At 42.4% G+C, this 18,928-nt stretch overlaps 1 non-coding gene across 1 annotated transcript; it reads right to left on the bottom strand.

The window, feature by feature from the left end:
* Window positions 1–5,650: 5,650 nt before the first annotated feature.
* On the bottom strand, window positions 5,651–5,794 carry Gm22210. Its single transcript, XR_003952674.1, has one exon. It is a non-coding gene; the product is annotated as a small nucleolar RNA SNORA48 (small nucleolar RNA).
* Window positions 5,795–18,928: the final 13,134 nt, after the last annotated feature.

Below are 18,928 nucleotides of genomic sequence, written 5' to 3'. Positions count from 1 at the left end.
CTTCATACTCATCAAAGGTAAAATCCTCCAAGAGGAACTCTCAATTCTGAATATCTACGCACCAAATGCAAGGGCAGCCACATTCATTAGAGACACTTTAGTAAAGCTCAAAGCATACATTGCACCTCACACAATAATAGTGGGAGACTTCAACACACCACTTTCTTCAAAGGACAGATCGTGGAAACAGAAACTAAACAGGGACACAGTGAAACTAACAGAAGTTATGAAACAAATGGACCTGACAGATATCTACAGAACATTTTATCCTAAAACAAAAGGATATACCTTCTTCTCAGCACCTCACGGGACCTTCTCCAAAATTGACCATATAATTGGTCACAAAACAGGCCTCAATAGATACAAAAATATTGAAATTGTCCCATGTATCCTATCAGACCACCATGGCCTAAGACTGATCTTCAATAACAACATAAATAATGGAAAGCCAACATTCACGTGGAAACTGAATAACACTCTTCTCAATGATACCTTGGTCAAGGAAGGAATAAAGAAAGAAATTAAAGACTTTTTAGAGTTTAATGAAAATGAAGCCACAACGTACCCAAACCTATGGGACACAATGAAAGCATTTCTAAGAGGGAAACTCATAGCGCTGAGTGCCTCCAAGAAGAAACGGGAGACAGCACATACTAGCAGCTTGACAACACATCTAAAAGCCCTAGAAAAAAAGGAAGCAAATTCACCCAAGAGGAGTAGACGGCAGGAAATAATCAAACTCAGGGGTGAAATCAACCAAGTGGAAACAAGAAGAACTATTCAAAGAATTAACCAAACGAGGAGTTGGTTCTTTGAGAAAATCAACAAGATAGATAAACCCTTAGCTAGACTCACTAAAGGGCACAGGGACAAAATCCTAATTAACAAAATCAGAAATGAAAAGGGAGACATAACAACAGATCCTGAAGAAATCCAAAACACCATCAGATCCTTCTACAAAAGGCTATACTCAACAAAACTGGAAAACCTGGACGAAATGGACAAATTTCTGGACAGATACCAGGTACCAAAGTTGAATCAGGATCAAGTTGACCATCTAAACAGTCCCATATCACCTAAAGAAATAGAAGCAGTTATTAATAGTCTCCCAACCAAAAAAAGCCCAGGACCAGATGGGTTTAGTGCAGAGTTCTATCAGACCTTCAAAGAAGATCTAATTCCAATTCTGCACAAACTATTTCACAAAATAGAAGTAGAAGGTACTCTACCCAACTCATTTTATGAAGCCACTATTACTCTGATACCTAAACCACAGAAAGATCCAACAAAGATAGAGAACTTCAGACCAATTTCTCTTATGAATATCGATGCAAAAATCCTCAATAAAATTCTCGCTAACCGAATCCAAGAACACATTAAAGCAATCATCCATCCTGACCAAGTAGGTTTTATTCCAGGGATGCAGGGATGGTTTAATATACGAAAATCCATCAATGTAATCCATTATATAAACAAACTCAAAGACAAAAACCACATGATCATCTCGTTAGATGCAGAAAAAGCATTTGACAAGATCCAACACCCATTCATAATAAAAGTTTTGGAAAGATCAGGAATTCAAGGCCCATACCTAAACATGATAAAAGCAATCTACAGCAAACCAGTAGCCAACATCAAAGTAAATGGAGAGAAGCTGGAAGCAATCCCACTAAAATCAGGGACTAGACAAGGCTGCCCACTTTCTCCCTACCTTTTCAACATAGTACTTGAAGTATTAGCCAGAGCAATTCGACAACAAAAGGAGATCAAGGGGATACAAATTGGAAAAGAGGAAGTCAAAATATCACTTTTTGCAGATGATATGATAGTATATATAAGTGACCCTAAAAATTCTACCAGAGAACTCCTAAACCTGATAAACAGCTTCGGTGAAGTAGCTGGATATAAAATAAACTCAAACAAGTCAATGGCCTTTCTCTATACAAAGAATAAACAGGCTGAGAAAGAAATTAGGGAAACAACATCCTTCTCAATAGTCACAAATAATATAAAATATCTTGGCGTGACTCTAACTAAGGAGGTGAAAGATCTGTATGATAAAAACTTCAAATCTCTGAAGAAAGAAATTAAAGAAGATCTCAGAAGATGGAAAGATCTCCCATGCTCATGGATTGGCAGGATCAACATTGTAAAAATGGCTATCTTGCCAAAAGCAATCTACACATTCAATGCAACCCCCATCAAAATTCCAACTCAGTTCTTCAACGAATTAGAAATGGCAATTTGCAAATTTGTCTGGAATAACAAAAAACCTAGGATAGCAAAAAGTCTTCTCAAGGATAAAAGAACTTCTGGCGGAATCACCATGCCAGACCTAAAGCTTTACTACAGAGCAATTGTGATAAAAACTGCATGGTACTGGTATAGAGACAGACAAGTAGACCAATGGAATAGAATTGAAGATCCAGAAATGAACCCACACACCTATGGTCACTTGATCTTCGACAAGGGAGCTAAAACCATCCAGTGGAAGAAAGACAGCATTTTCAACAATTGGTGCTGGCACAACTGGTTGTTATCGTGTAGAAGAATGCGAATCGATCCATACTTATCTCCTTGTACTAAGGTCAAATCTAAGTGGATCAAGGAACTTCACATAAAACCAGAGACACTGAAACTTATAGAGGAGAAAGTGGGGAAAAGCCTTGAAGATATGGGCACAGGGGAAAAATTCCTGAACAGAACAGCAATGGCTTGTGCTGTAAGATCGAGAATTGACAAATGGGACCTAATGAAACTCCAAAGTTTCTGCAAGGCAAAAGACACCGTCAATAAGACAAAAAGACCACCAACAGATTGGGAAAGGATCTTTACCTATCCTAAATCAGATAGGGGACTAATATCCAACATATATAAAGAACTCAAGAAGGTGGACTTCAGAAAATCAAATAACCCCATTAAAAAATGGGGCTCAGAACTGAACAAAGAATTCTCACCTGAGGAATACCGAATGGCAGAGAAGCACTTGAAAAAATGTTCAACATCCTTAATCATCAGGGAAATGCAAATCAAAACAACCCTGAGATTCCACCTCACACCAGTCAGAATGGCTAAGATCAAAAATTCAGGTGACAGCAGATGCTGGCGAGGATGTGGAGAAAGAGGAACACTCCTCCATTGTTGGTGGGAGTGCAGGCTTGTACAACCACTCTGGAAATCAGTCTGGCGGTTCCTCAGAAAATTGGACATAGTACTACTGGAGGATCCAGCAATACCTCTCCTGGGCATATATCCAGAAGATGCCCCAACAGGTAAGAAGGACACATGCTCCACTATGTTCATAGCAGCCTTATTTATAATAGCCAGAAGCTGGAAAGAACCTAGATGCCCCTCAACAGAGGAATGGATACAGAAAATGTGGTACATCTACACAATGGAGTACTACTCAGCTATTAAAAAGAATGAATTTATGAAATTCCTAGCCAAATGGATGGACCTGGAGGGCATCATCCTGAGTGAGGTAACACATTCACAAAGAAACTCACACAATATGTATTCACTGATAAGTGGATATTAGCCCCAAACCTAGGATACCCAAGATATAAGATATAATTTGCTAAACACATGAAACTCAAGGAGAATGAAGACTGAAGTGTGGACACTATGCCCGTCCTTAGATTTGGGAACAAAACACCCATGGAAGGAGTTACAGAGACGGAGTTTGGAGCTGAGATGAAAGGATGGACCATGTAGAGACTGCCATAGCCAGGGATCCACCCCATAATCAGCATCCAAACGCTGACACCATTGCATACACTAGCAAGATTTTATTGAAAGGACGCAGATGTAGCTGTCTCTTGTGAGACTATGCCGGGGCCCAGCAAACACAGAAGTGGATGCTCACAGTCAGCTAATGGATGGATCATAGGGCTCCCAATGGAGGAGCTAGAGAAAGTAGCCAAGGAGCTAAAGGGATCTGCAACCCTATAGGTGGAACAACATTATGAGCTAACCAGTACCCCGGAGCTCTTGACTCTAGCTGCATATATATCAAAAGATGGCCTAGTCGGCCATCACTGGAAAGAGAGGCCCATTGGACTTGCAAACTTTATATGCCCCAGTACAGGGGAATACCAGGGCCAAAAAGGGGGAGTGGGTGGGCAGGGGAGTGGGGGTGGGTGGATATGGGGGACTTTTGGTATAGCATTGGAAATGTAATTGAGTTAAATACCTAATAAAAAATGGAAAAAAAAATATTACGTTTTCCTGAGAATGGCAAAACTTGACAAATGCTGGATGGGAGGTGGGAAAAAGGAAACCCCCATTCCCTCTTGTGGGATTGCAAACTGGTACAGCCACTCTGGAAATCAGCGTGGAGAATTCCCAAAAAGCTACAAATAAATTGACTGTATGACCAAGGTATACCTCTGTTTAGTGTGTATATGGAAGATTTAACATTTGACAACACAGGTTTTTGCCCAGTCATATTCATCCTTCTATATTCACAATAGCTAGGAAATAGGAACAACCTACATGCCCGTAGACTAAGAAATGGATAGTGAAAATGTGGTATCCATACACTACTCATCTGGTTATTGACAGGGACATCTCACTTGTGCTTATGACCACAGGGCAAGCTCTCCTTACTGACTCTGTTGGTGAGGGATGAAGGTGCAGAGGGCAACCCCACCTCCAACCCTCCTCTGGCTACCACATAGCAGATGAGTGGTGGGTCATCTCTCCTCAGCTCACACCCTCAGGGCTGGCTCACCCGTGTCCCCACTACCAGGGCCAGCTGTGCTGTGCTGTCCAGGCAAGGTTCAGGTCTCACTCTCCTGAAAGTGTTACAGCTGGTGAGGGACAGGGCTGGCTCTCCCATGCTTGTGATCTTGCGGGCAGCTTTTCTGGCTGTTGGAGTGAAGAAGGGGAGCAGCCCCTCTGCTCTTGTGCCACCACATGACTGAGGGATGGCGGAGTCAGCTCTCCGACACTCTCATCCTTGGGGTCAGCTCACTGCTATCTGGGCAAGGCTCAGGGTCAGCTTTGCCAAGGGCTGTCACAGGTGCGAGGTAAGGACAGCTCTCCAGAGAATCATAACCGGTGAGGGGTGGGGCCAATTCTGTATAGCCCCTGGACATCCATTTGGTCCCTGGTGGCTGCCCTCATCAGGTACCAACCCCTGCCACTGAGTAGCTGTGGATTCAGGCGTGGCAGCTTAGACTAGGACCTCACTACATTCCAGGTGATGAGGCTAGCCTGTCACAACAGGCTACTCCTCTCTGCCCTCCAGTCTCCATAATGCCCAAACTGCTCCAGTTTTCTTTCTTTCCCCTTCGACCACTTCATACTGGCACATTGTGGTGGCTCCCACTGTAGGCTGTCCACAAGGCTGGTGGGTCCTGGATGACATTCTCTGTCTGTGTTGGGGGACATGGTGCTGAGCAGGTGTCTACAGCCTACCTGTGCTGGGCACTGGAGGGAAGGTCTGTGGTCCACAGGTCTTGGTCTTCTTCCTCCCTCATTGTGTTTTCTGGTAGTAGGTAGGCTCCATGTGTCTGTGGTCCATCCATATCATGAGGTAGAGGGCAGGTCTGTGTGCCTTTCCCTGCCAGCACCACGTGGCATGGTGGAATGCAGGTCTCTGTCTCAGGTCTTCCTCCTCTGGTGTTGCCTGGATTTGATTTGACTTTTTTGTGTACTAGGTATAGTACAGCTATGGCCACCAAGCCAGGCATCAAGCTAGGGTGAACTGAGGACTGCCATGTGCTTTGCCCCTGACTGATAGAAGAGCAACACCACCCACAGGGTGTCCCTTTGCCCATTGCCAGGGGGATATAAATATATATTTTTTAAACTTCAAGTTTCGCATAATCAATATTTTTTCCCCTAAAGTACCTACCAAGCTACGAAATGATCATATCCCGTGGTGTGATCTCAAGGGATGTGTTTTCACTTCCCATGACTCACAGACAAAATGCATGTACTGCCTGGGGTTTTGGTAACAACAAAACCAGAAAAACAAACAAGGACCCCCTTGCCACATCCCTGCCACCAAAACAGAACCCTGCAAACCCAGGGTGCTTTAGGTTGGCCATAGGGCACAAAACAGTGCCTTATCACCTCACCTGGAGACATTTCTAGATTTGTACAACCGACTTCTTCTTTGAAGATAAGAGAGACCTTTCAGAGAGGTGCCAGCCTCTTGGATGTCTCATGACCCGTGGGATGCTGTGAATAGGAAGGATGATAATGGTATATATGGTGAGAAAGATTAGCTCCCATCTTTAGAGTTTCAGGCCCAGAATCTGTGACCCTGTGTACTGATGAAGATAATGAACATCAACTGAAACAACACAGCTTGGTGTTTTCCCACATCACACTGGGATTAGAGGTTTAAGTCAAAGTTGGATCATGAATCAAACACTTTTCAATTCAAGACCCTTGCAGTGTGTGTGTGTGTGTGTGTGTGTGTGTGTGTGTGTGTGTGTGTGTGTGTGTGTGTATGTGTGTGTGTCTGTGTGTGTCTGTGTGTGTCTGTGTGTAGGAGAACTAGATATAGAGAGACAGACAGACAGACAGACAGACAGGCACAGAGAGACAGAGAGACTAGTGATAGACACGCACACGCAGGGAGAATAACACTGTAAATGCTTGATTGCTTCTGACCTTCCACTCCTCTTTCCATTAAAACCTCTCCCAGAATGTTCAAGGCTGACTCTCACATTACACTAGAAGTGAAGTTAGCATCAGGGTTGTGGATTTTGGATCACATTTCTTAGATTCATTTAAGAAGGCTCAGAAAAGTCAGGTCTCTGTGCAGTCTACTAAAAAACCAAATCTCTCAATACTGACTTACTCGAAAATGATTGCTTCTTAACTAAACGTTAAGTTTCACATCAAAAAGGAAATACTCCAAATGAACATAATCTGGGTCCCAGAACCAGTTTTAAAAACTATGAGGTTTTTGTTTTATTTCCTAAAACATACTATTTGAAGAGGACAAAGGTAAAGTCTTTCTTGGCTTTTGTTTTTGTTTTTGCTTTTTTGTTTTGTTTTTTGTTTTTCAAGACAGGGTTTCTCTGTATATCCCTGGCTGATCTGGAACTCACTCTGTAGACCAAGCTGGCCTCAAACTCAGAAATCCACCTGCCTCTGCCTCCAAAGTGCTGGGATTAAAGGCGTGTGCCACCACTGCCTAGCAACTATTTTAGTATCAGTTCTTTGTAAAGTTTTATTTGTTTTTTATGTATATTAGTACACCATTGCTCTCTTCGGACACACCAGAAGAGGGCATCAGATCCCATTACAGATGATTGTGAGCCACCCTGTGGTTGCTGGGAATTGAACTCAGGACCTCTGGAAGAGCAGCCGGTGCTCTTAACCGCTAAGCCATCTCTCTAGCCAGTCAAGCCTTTCATGTGTGACATGTGAATGACTGACTCTGGAGCCACCTTCTGTCTATGAGCACACGTATCTTCCCAAGATCTAGGGGGAAAACCTGCTTCGACGTAGGTTCATCTTGTGTCTGAGAGCTCCAAGGACCTCTAGAGCACTGTATAGTTTTGTTCTTACTCAACCAAGATGGTGGTGGAGAGACTGTTGTGTGGGCAAGTGACAAAGACTGTGGTGAAGACTTCGGTGCCTTTTAAAGGATTGTGGGTTCTGTCCCTTACTTTGGGCCATAACATACCAGGGGAACATAGCCATCTTGGGAGAGAAGACAAGAGCAAAAAACAAAAGCCACCACCACTTATTGCAGGAATCTGGAAAAGAAGAAACAAATAGAAATGCTGGCCTGAAGACACTGTCATGTAACCTTAGGAAAAACAGTGGACATTTTAACCAGGGTCGCTTTCACCCATTCTCCCCTCCCACAACACTATTCATGGACACTGCCAGGGTGAAGGAACAGTTACAACTAAGTGCCATAGAGTTAACTTGATTGGGTGGGAACAACGAAAGCCACAGACAAACCAGCTTCTGTGTCATGCGACCATAAAAGAAAACACATTAGCTAGTCGGAGTTGGGAAATCAGGTGGGTCATGCAACAGCAAAGCCACTGGTCAGAAGTTCAATAGAGGGGCCTAGCAAACACAGAAGTGGATGCTCACAGTCAGCTATTGGATGGATCACAGGGCCCCCAATGGAGGAGCTAGAGAAAGTAACCAAGGAGCTAAAGGGAACTGCAACCCTATAGGTGGAACAACAATATGAACTAACCAGTACCCCCCGAAGCTCGTGTCTCTAGCCACATATGTAGCAGAAGATGGCCTAGTCGGCCATCACTGGAAAGAGAGGCCCATTGGACTTGCAAACTTTATATGCCCCAGTACAGGGGAACGCCAGGGCCAAAAAGGGGGAGTGGGTGGGTAGGGGAGTGGGGGGGGGTGGGTATGGGGAACTTTTGGGATAGCATTGGAAATGTAAATGAGGAAAATACCTAATAAAAATAAAAAAATAAAAAAAAGAAAGTCACTGGATCTAGAAAAAAAAAAGTCATTGGATCTAGAATATATATATGTGTGTGTGTGTATGTATATATACACACATACTTGATATTTCTGTTTGACTTAATTACCCTAAAAATCTTGTAAATAAACACCAGGTTTGCAGAAAGTCAAGATTTGAAATGAGAAACGAGAGCTTGCTGACAAAAATCATGTTTCTCCCACGTTCTCTTTGGGCAGAATAAGTCAGATGTTAAGGCATAAGATTCACTTGTGCCAAGAAGCCATTCATGGCTTAAAGTACTCTTGAGGCAGGAACAGCCTGTGGTGGAATTTGAGAAGGAGTGCCCCAGGCAGACTCCATCTGTTCTAAAACTAGTTAGTAGCGGTGGTTTTTTGAGCATTGGAAATGGTATGTGCTTTTGATCGTTTTTCTTCACCAATCTGTTTCGTTAACGAACCCCTTATGGAATTGCTTTCTGGAAAATGTCCCAATTCAAGCACTCAACCTGAAAGTATTAGGAGTAGTGTGCATTCTGGCGTTCCTGTTGCCTTCATGGTTTCTGGGTGTCTGGGTGTTGCTGTGTTTCGTGTTAAATACTTGCTTCGCTCTGCACCTCACTAAATGAAAACATGAGCTCGTTGGCAACCAATGGGTGCTTGAAAGGGGGAAATCAGGAATATCTGGGTGGAGACAGGATCAACTATTCAAAAGCCAAGAACATTCTAATGGCTTTCAAAACACTCCTCAGGCTTCTTAGGACATACAAAGAGGAAGTTTATTTTTGTTCTCTCTCTCTCTCTCTCTCTCTCTCTCTCTCTCTCTCTCTCCCTCTCCCTCTCCCTCTCCCTCTCTCTCTCTCTCTCTCTCTCTCTCTCTCTCCCCTCTCATGCAACATTGCTTAGACAATATAATTCCCATGCACTTTAAACAGAGCTTCCAGCCCCAGAAATGACAATACTGAATGAAAGTAACAATTTCTACAGAAGGAAGCAGCGACAATAGAAAGCCAGTGAGTAGCATTCCTGAATGATCCTTTCAACTCAGGTTTAACCAAAAGTGACTTGTCACAGTGAACAATATTATGATGGCCTTATTGGGTTGTTGGTTTATCCAAATGACAAATCTTCTACGCTGTTCTTTGCTTCACTTCTGCACTTAGTAAATATGGAAGCACCTATACAGCACTATGTAGGCTGCTGCAAAATTATTGCTATTGGTGCTGGGCAGCCAGTGGTGTGGGGGCTCGAGTGAGAAATGCATGCTGTAGTCTCATGCTCTTGAACATCTGGCCAGCAGTTGGTGGTGCAGTTTGGGGAGGCTATGGAACATACAGAATGTGGTGCCATGCTGGAGGATGCCCCTGGAGGGGGCAGAGTTAAGAGTTTATAGCTTCGTCCTGCTACCTGCTGGCTCTCTTTGTTTCTTGTGTCTGGATAAAAGTGTGGTTAGCCAGCTTGCTACTCCTGCAACCGGTGGTCATGCCTTCCCTGCCATGAGGATGGCAGAACTCTAAATCAAACTCCTTTCCTTCTTGTTGCTTTTGGTCATGGCATTTTGTCACAGTAACAGAAAATTGCCTAATAGCGGCAGTGAGGGATGAACGAAGAAAGCGTTCCTCTTGGTCGTAATAGGACTTAGGCCGAGCCACTAAAGAGTGTACTAAAGTATGCAGAGATAATCCCAGTTACAGGTTAAATGATAGACAATTTTAGGGGGAGCAGTGTTAGGAGGATTATTAGGGACTGGAAACTTTGAAGGATGAAACCAGAAGAACAGGAATGAGTTAGATCCGTGGTTTTAACTCTCTCCCTCCCTCCCTTCCCACTCTGGTGTGTGTGTGTGTGTGTGTGTGTGTGTGTGTGTGTGTGTGTGTGTGTGTGCACGCATGCTGTATATATGGGTTCATGTGGGTGTGTGCATATGGAGGCCAGGAGTCAATGCGAGGTGTCTTCCTCTATTGCTCTCCAGCTTATGTTTGCATCAGGATTTCTCACTGTCCCTGGAACACACTACTCAGCTAGACTGGTTGGCCCAGGGACCCATTTTTTCTACTTCTCCAGTGCTCCCCAGTACTTATTCGATATATGAGCCATCATGCTTGGTGGTTGTTGTTGTTGTTGCTGTTTTATGTGGATGTTGAGGATTAAATTCAGGTCCCTATGTGTGTCCGGCAAGCACATATCAACTGGGTTATCTACTTCTAGTGCTTAGATCTCAACAGCAAGGTAAGTTTGCCTTCTTTGTTGTATGTCTTTCATGTGCTGTCACCTTATGCTCTTTATGCCTTTACATTTTGGCATGTAAGGCAATTTCTTAAAATACCAGCCTGCCTTTATTTTGTAGTAATACTCCCATTTAGCAACTCACATGTGATATGGCCATATTAGGATTGCATTTCAGTGTACAGAGGACACTTTGGAGACGTTGAAACTATAATTATATCATTTTCATGTATTCTTTTCCTTTTCCTACTTAACTGGACTCAGTCAAGATGTTCCTCAGTAAGGGAATGGATAAAGAAAATGCTACATTCAAACAGTAGAACGTTATTTAGTAAAGAAAAGAAAAGAGAAGAAAAGAAAAGAAAAGAAAAGAAAAGAAAAGAAAAGAAAAGAGAGATTGTGGTGGTTTGAATGAAAATGACCCTCATAGGCACACAGGATGATGTCCTATTAGGAGGTGTGACCTCATTGGAGTAGGTGTGGCCTTACTGGAGTAGGTGTGGCCTTGTTGGAGGAAGTGTGTCACTGGGGGTGGGGGGTGTGCTTTGATATTTCAGAAGCTCAAGTTAGACCCAGTGGCTCGGTCTCTCTTCCTGATGTCTGTGGATCCAGATGTAGAACTGTTGGCTCTTTATCCAACATCATGTTTCCTGCCATGATGATAATGGACTAAACTTCTGTACTGTAAGCTAGCTCCAATTAAATGTTTTCTTTTGTAAGAGTGGCCATGGTCATGGTGTCTCTTCACAGCAATAAAAAACTCTCAGACAGTGATCAAGCCTTGAAAAGGCATGAAAGAATCTAAACCAATCACTGCTAGATGAAACGTACTATCCTCCAAAGCTGTCGTGCTGTGTGCTTCCAGCACAGTGATATTCTGGTAAAGAAGAGATGATGGTAATAGTTAAAAATTCAGTGCTTGTAGTGAGTTGTGAAAGGTAAAAGTAATAACCAGAGTATTTAGAGCCATGTAGCTTTTCTACTTGATACTGTAAGAGAGTGTGGTGGTTTGAATAAGAATGGCCCCATGGGCTCATAGATTTGAATGCTTAGTCGCCAGGGAGTGACACGATTATGAAGTATGGCCTTGTTGGAGGAAGTATGTCACTAGGTGGGGGCTTTGATGTTTTAAAAGCCCAAAGCAGTCCCAGTGGCTCTCTCTCTCTTCCTGCTGCCAGACTGTTAATGACTATGGGGACTTTTGAAATGAAGGGACTGATGCTTATCATTATTCCTTTGCTCCACATTCACAGAGTTCTGAGCAGGAGTGAACATTCCTGTGAGCTATGGGCTCAGTGAGTTTGCTGAGTAGGTGGAGCTCCCCACTGGTCGTGAGCGCATCCATGAGGGAGGGGACCCTGGCAGTGGAGGAGGCTGTGAAGATGTGGAGCTGAGAGGAACTCTGCTGCCAACTCCCAAAGTTCTTAAAAATACCTCTGAAACAAAAGGCCTCTGCAATTAAACATGATGTGGCTTTAATGTCATCACTTCTCCTTGTATCAGATGTTTGGTATGAAACATAGTTTTTCCAAAGTCAAGTTTCATTGTTAATTTTGTGTTGTTCTGCCTTAGGAGATACATCAACAGGAGAGAACACCATCTAATAGCCATCCAAACCTCCACTGCAAGATAGAGTAGAGCATTATGCTGCACCAGTCAAATCTTCATTATCAGATGGAAGGATGTATTAAAGTTTAACATGTCTCTAAGCCACATCTTCAGATACACACTACCTGCCTGTGCCAACGCTGACATCAGACTCACCCATGACAATGCAGGGTCAATGGGAACTTTTCCTTTATTGGGTTAATTTACTGAGACATCCAATAGACTTAATAACGACACTTTTCTAATGAACTAAGTATGTAAAATATGTTAACCAATTGAACAGATAATTTGCTGGTCTATGAATTTAGGATATGGACTTGATGAAAAATATTTGAGTCACATTTATGTGTATAGCCAAGCCCCTGTATGAAAACAATTCAATGCAAGCAAAAATTTATGTAAAAATATATAGTAGAGGAGACCCACCAACTTCTTTCTGTCTCTCTGTTTCTTTCTCTGTCTGTCTCTTGGTCCCTCCGTGTCTGTCTGTCTGTCTGTCTGTCTGTCTGTCTGTCTCTCTCTGTATTTTTGTTTGTTTGATACAAGGTTTCTCTGTGTAGCTATGGTTGTACCAGAACTGGTTCTGTAGACCAGGCTAGCCTCTACTTTCTGAGTGCTGGCATCAAAGTGATGTGCCACCATGGCCAACATTTTCTCTTTTTAAAAAGAGCAAGGCTAAGAGTTCCATGGACTCCTTTAAGATTAAAAAAAAAATTAAGGTGTATGAGTGTTTTTCTTACATGTTTGAGTATGAACCATATATATGCCTATTGCCCAAGGAGGTCAGAAGAGGGTGTTGGATCCCTTGGAACTGGCGTGGCAGATAATTGTGAGCTGCCATTTAGGTCCTAGAAACTGAACCGAAGTCCTCTGCAAGAGCAGCTCATGGTCTTAGCCACAGAGCAGGGATATCTTGAACAAGTTGATAAATGATTGCTTGTTCTGCATCTTATTTATATCTTGGTTATATTAGCTGGTGCAATTTCTTTTTTATTAGAATTCATTACTAAAATGTAATAAATATATTACTAAGATGTAAAAAGCTAAATGCTTGGAGAAAAGTATATCAATAACCTGTGAAAGGACCACTCAACGGTGGTGAGGGCCACTCAGTGTTGGTGAGGACCACTCAACGGTGGTGAGGACCACTCAATGGTGGTGAGGACCACTCAGCAGTGGTGATAACTCATCAGCACCATGGCCTTTGCTACTATCAGTGCAAGGTCAAGGGGTTTCTAAGAGATTCTCTTTTTCAAAATTCATGCACACTAAATACTATGTAGCTTTAATGCCATTGTTTGAATATTACCGTAGCTTCATGTCATTACATATTACACATATTCAACATGCATGGCTTCTCAGGTCATCCTGTCCCTGTTAATGTAGTTCGGGCATCAGTTGAAAACTGATTTTTAGGGAAAAAATAATCACTCAATGACAGGGAAGTTTCACATATGATACAACAATATGTTTCAACAATATGGCTGCCTAAACAAGACTGAAGAAGTACAATACCAATACAATGCTAACATCAAAGGAGGGAAATCTTACAGGGTCTTACCCATGGATAAAAGATGCTGACAGTGGAAGAAGGTGTCCTCCCAGTGCATAAACCCCTTAGTTGGTTATCCAATACCAATGGTCAGCTCTGAAATTTTATACACACACACACACACACACACACATACACACACATATGTATATATATTTAAATGAACTAAGCAAGTTAAATTTTATATTTAGGGGTGTGTATGTGTGTGCAAAACAATAACAACTAAAGAAAAAGAGGCCACAATTTCAAGAGGGAGAAAGGGCAGACAAATTCATGGGATTGGACAAAGGGAAGCAAAGGGGGAAAATGATGTAGATGTATTTTAATTTTTAAAAAAGAAATAAAATAAATATATGTGAACTCTGGTCCAAAAGCCAACAAAATTTATTTTTTTAAAAAAGAACATCTTTCATTCACTAAAGATTTCTTTAAGCCATTCTGTATTTGAAATTCAGCCTTCCACAAATTCCTTGAAATTAATAGAGGGAGATAAACCCAAATCTGTATATACTATGAAAGCCCACTCATTTTTTAGGATAATACCTATTTATTAAATGCAGATGATACAGAGGTAAAGCAGTTAGATGTGTATGAAGCTTGGTTGGGTCTCTAATTGTATAGCTTCCTTTGTTCTGTGCCACATTTCTGAAATGGAGAAAATCAGTACAATATACAATAGCCTTGGATTACAAATTAAATACTAATAAAGACCCCCCCACACTTTTGTGTAACTACAAGACCATCACGTGTAAACACTTTGAGATGCTTAATATTAATCAGCAACCTGATGAGATTTAGACCAAGGTGGGAGGAGCTGTTAAGATGACTCCGTGTTTAAGAGCACTTGTTGCTCTTGTAGAGGACACACATGGTGGCTCACAACTGTCTGTATCACCAGTTCTCAGCACATACATGGTGGCTCACAGTTGCCTATAACACCAGTTCCAGGCAATCTGACACCCTCTGGCCTCATTCAGTGCACATAAATTTATACAATCACACATATACATACATATCAATCAAAATAAATCTTAGAATTACCTGAGAGATATGGGTCTCTGGGGATACCTACAAAGGATTATCTTGATGGGGTTAACTAATGTGGGAAGTCCTGTCTTCACTCTGGGCAGGACCTTTCTCTGGTTGGGGATCCTGGAGTGTATATAAGGGACAAAGCTAGTTGAGTGCCAACATTCATGTCCCTCTGCTTCCCGACTATAAATATGATTCGCTGCCTCAAGCTCCCGCAGCACCAGTTCCCTGCCATGATGGATTGTAGATCCTGGAACTGTCAGCCAAAATTAACCCTTCCTTCCCCAAGTTGCTTTGTTAGCATATTCTATCACAGCAGCAGGGAAAGAAACATCTTATGTCCTCTCCTATTTTATTAAATCCAGAGCTTGGGTTTGAATCTGTCAAGGCCAAATTATTGCTCATTCTATGAAAGCAGCATAAATAATCTGCACCCTAGCTCGCCATAAAATTAACAACAAAAAAATGGAGGTCACTTACTTGGTTCTGTGTCAACCACACATTTCCTGCAAAAGACAATTTGCTCCTTGAGATTTTTGGTAAAGAATACTGTTTCTTTCAGGCTGCCCGAGGAAAGCTGATGGAATTTATTGATCTCCAACATTTCATCCTCAACTTCTAATGGACAGACACAATGAGCATCTATGACTAGCCTAAACAAATCAGCTGACATCTTTATATATCCTGCAACTAGGAAACCATCCGTGCCCTTCACTTACCTATACAGTGTTGGGACATTCTCATAGGATTGCACAAGACAAATAGGTGAAGTGCCTCAACAGATAATAATACCGCTGCAAAGATTATCCTTGAAGAACTGTGACCATTTTTGTTCAAACCAAACTAAAATGGAGAGGGAGATTTCCCACTGATCACCAAACCCAGCAGAGCTGTCTCAGGCTCTTACTTCTGGAACCAGAACGCTCTCAGTGAGCAGTAATACCCTTTGAATTCATGAAGCAATTACTCTTAGATGCTTTGCAAATGGAGATGCATAGTAGTCCAGCTATCTCAAATGACTACCAAACTATTGTATATACCATTAGTAAATCTCAGGCAGGCAATAATTCCAGCTATATGCATTCCCAGTATAAGAGCCAGCAAGGCTCAGCCATTACAGTCAGACAGGCTCCCAGACCTATCCGGAAACCCGACTGCCTGTGCCTGAGGCTGGGTAAGCATAAGAGGGGAGAGAAGAGAGTCATAAATTTGGGTTTTCAGTTAACATACTGCTCTCTCTACGTGCTTATGAAGGGACTTGGTAGGTGACATGCAGGGTAGGGTCTAGGACTCTCCTGACCCTCATTTCATACAAACGCCACTATTTTTCCTCGACTCTCGTCTACCATGTGTGCAAAAGTGAGTGGGGACACCCCAGACAGGAACTAAAATGTCATTTATTCTGTCATTTGGCATCTAAAATTCTGGTCCTACAGCTCTCTCTTTCTCAGCACCCCCTCACGCTGCCCTCATAAATCTTTTAGTGCAAAACATGATCGGGATGAGCCATGTCTCATACTGAATTCTTACAAACGTAACTCATGTCTCTAGGAAAGTTTGCAGACAAGTGTTTTGCTCTAGATTCCCAAGATTTCTGAGAGTTTTGTGATCGTTTTGTAGCTCAGTGGACTTTTTGCAGGAACTCGGCAATGTCTTTCGAAACGAACAAAAGAGACACTTGTGTTTGTAGCCTGTCTAGTGCTTTTCCCTGGCCACTGTCTCAGTGGCCACATCAAACACTCATGGCTTTCTGAAAAAAGTGAGCTAATTCCTAGAGGTTAATATAGCTGCTGCTAAGATTAATCTGTATCACTAGGAATACAGAAATGATAAGTGTTAGGCATACCCTGAGGGGAAATCATAGAATCGGTATAAAATGTTGTTGGAGCACTGGTATATGCCACAGAGCAGAAAAGTAGGTGCTTGTCTCTTTGGCTTTGGGGTACAGAGTTTTAAAAGACCCATCTTTATAAATTCTCCTCACCCTTTCCAGGGTTGCTCCACTGGGGAAGAACTAGGGCTCTGTGACCATAGACTTCTAGGTGACTAAAGCCTCGATGGCCTCTCACTTGAGGACTTGAAGGTCACACTGTCCTCGGGACTGGCTAACCATCGCCTGGTGAAAATGGATCCTCCACAAGCAAAAGTGTTTTAGATGCATCGCCCTTTCTTCAGTCTCAAAGCTGGGATTGGTTTTCATTCTGAAAACCTATGAACACTCTCCACAGCCACTGGAGGAGGGTCACCCTATTAATGTAATTTATTTTTATGGAAAAATATGGGAGTTTTTTTATTATTGAACAGAATAAGCATCCTAATATAACAGAGAGTATAATGTAGATCCCCATTGCCCGCCATGGTCACAATGAGCCACATGTTACTATTAACAATATAGTTAAGTTAAAACAATCTTTTAAGAAGGTGACCCTGTATGCTATGGGCTATGAGCACTAGAGCTTGGCACAAGGACTTAAAAGAACCTGTGAAACATGAGACCAGCTAGGAAATGTTGGGCTGAGGGAGCCTAAGAGTGGGGCAGGAAGCCAGCAGGCAGAGGCGCTTCCATGTAGCTTGAGGACTTTCAAGAGCATCATGGTTTTTTAGACATTTTCCTCCAAGAACTTAGAGTTGACCCTTGTATTTTCTGAGGGAGTCTCCAGTCCCTGCCCGTGAGGCACGATGAGGACACCGTGTACAGAGGATCAGAGCCTGAGGATATCACAGTGATGTGTACAGACAAAGTTATATCCCATCAGAGCCTTAAACCCTTGAGCTGCCCAGAGCTTTGTAGAGGAAACTTACTAAGAGCCAGAGCCCAGGTGCTACCCTGGCGGGGGCCTTGGAAACAGAATGGAACATTCCAGGTCAGGTCCCTCTGTGCCGTGTACCACTGCGATGAACTTGAACAACTGTCCAAATGCTTCCTCTCTGACCTTCATGTTTTAAACAAGGTGACGCAATGTGTGGAGGTGGAGAAGGGATATTGATATCATTCCCTGGCGTAGAGCAGGCACACCATTGATCACCAGTTCTTGTGGTTGTGATCTCCCTAAGTAACATAAAGAACCATGGGAGATGACTCTGGTCCTAGAGAGGCTATTCTTTCACGGGGAGAAACATCCAACTAGATAGAATGTCTAGACTGACTCAGGCAGATTCTATAAAGTCCAATGTGGGGCATATCTGAAAGCACAAAGACACAATATTAAACACACAGTAACCTCTACAGTAAACATTAGTTACAGTTGTCCTGGAAAACTGAGACATGCATTCTCCCTGGGTCACAACCCAAGATTCCTGCCTTCCTGGACCAGGCTGGGTCTCCTTCCAGTGGGTTCTTGGCCTTCCAAAGTCCTTATCGTCACCCTTCTTAGATTACATGGAGCTGATTACTGATGTCCTGTCATTTTAAAAATTCAAAATAGGCCCTGTCTCTGATTGCAGATGTCACAGCAATAGAATCACATATGCACATATGCATGCACATTTCTGTCTATCTATCCCAAATCTGGGCTGGAGTTCAGTTGCTAGTCATTGGATGATGAGCACTGCTTCCAAGAGTTAGTAAACAAGATCTGAAGTTTTTGCTTCAACTGTCTAAATGTGCATGTGCTTATGTGTAAAGTGGAATATGTAATAGAAACACATGTAGGATAATGTGTTATTCAGCTACGCCAACTATAAGCCTAGGTGTTACTCCTTATGATTACTTTAATCCAGGAATTGTCCCGCTCGTAATTTGCTGTCCTGAAACTTGTTTCAATATAGTAGTAATATAGCATTAGGTTAACAACTTAAGTTTTCAACCTTGACTATTGTGTGTTAACCTGGTTTCATTATGTCAAAAACAACTAAGAAGCATGGGCAGCCCTGAACTTTCAGGTCCTTTGGAAGCTCTTTAGATTCATATAGTCTTTGATGTGGGCTCTCAGAAGGAAATGACCTCTTAATATTGTCTTCTAAGAACATCAAAAATCTGATGGTTTTAAAGGGAAATATCCTTTGGCAACAACTTCCTGTCTCTAGGCAGTCTTTGTGTCAAAGAGGAATGTTTTTATTTACTCTCTGATTCTGAATCATCATTGGCTCTAACCTTTCCCC

This window comes from Mus musculus, chromosome 18, assembly GCF_000001635.26.
Source record: "Mus musculus strain C57BL/6J chromosome 18, GRCm38.p6 C57BL/6J".
NCBI lineage: Eukaryota > Metazoa > Chordata > Mammalia > Rodentia > Muridae > Mus > Mus musculus.
This window is presented reverse-complemented; position numbering and strand designations above follow the sequence as displayed.